The following is a 729-nucleotide window of genomic DNA, read 5'->3' as shown; positions in this document are numbered from 1 at the left end:
CATTCCTGGGATGTCTCCTTCACGTGGGTGAGACGCGCTAGGTGACTTGGCTGCAGATACAGGCCCAGGAGCCCCCTGGCCACGCTCCAGAGCCTGCCTGGGCTCCGAGTAGGGCGCAGGAACAGCCAGACTCCGTGTGTGAGTGGTGTGCTGCGTGCAGATGTGTGCATGTGGGATGGACATGCATGAGCCTGTGGATATGCATGTCTGTGCATGAATGTATGTGTATGGGTGTGTGCATGTGTGTCTGGGCATGCGTGTGTATCCATGTGGGTGCACATGCATAGGTGTGCGTGGGTGTGCATCTCTGTGGGTATGCAGGCTTTTGTCCATGCTTTTATGCATATTGCATATATCTGTCTTTGTGTGCATGCGTGTGCATTTGTTCATGTGGGCATGTCCATATGTGGGCATCTGTGTGACAAGTATGTGTGTGTGTGCAGGTACCTGTGTGTGCATGCATGGGTGTGTGCACATCTGTGTGGGCATGGATGTGTGTGCATCAATGTGGATGGGTCCATGCATGTGCATCTGTTGGCATGCATGTGTGTATGTGCGTATAGATGTGTGCTCATGCCTGTGCATGTGTCCATGTGGGGATGTACTTTTGTGCATGTACACGTGTCTATGTGGGCATGATGTGTGTGCATGAATATCTGTGTGGGCAGGCATGTAAATGTGGGCTTGCATGTGCTAGTGTCCATGTGGGCACGTGCATATGTATGCATT

The sequence above is a fragment of the Alligator sinensis genome, unplaced genomic scaffold (assembly GCF_000455745.1).
Source record: "Alligator sinensis unplaced genomic scaffold, ASM45574v1 scaffold1765_1, whole genome shotgun sequence".
NCBI lineage: Eukaryota > Metazoa > Chordata > Crocodylia > Alligatoridae > Alligator > Alligator sinensis.
Note: the sequence above shows the minus strand (reverse complement) of the source record.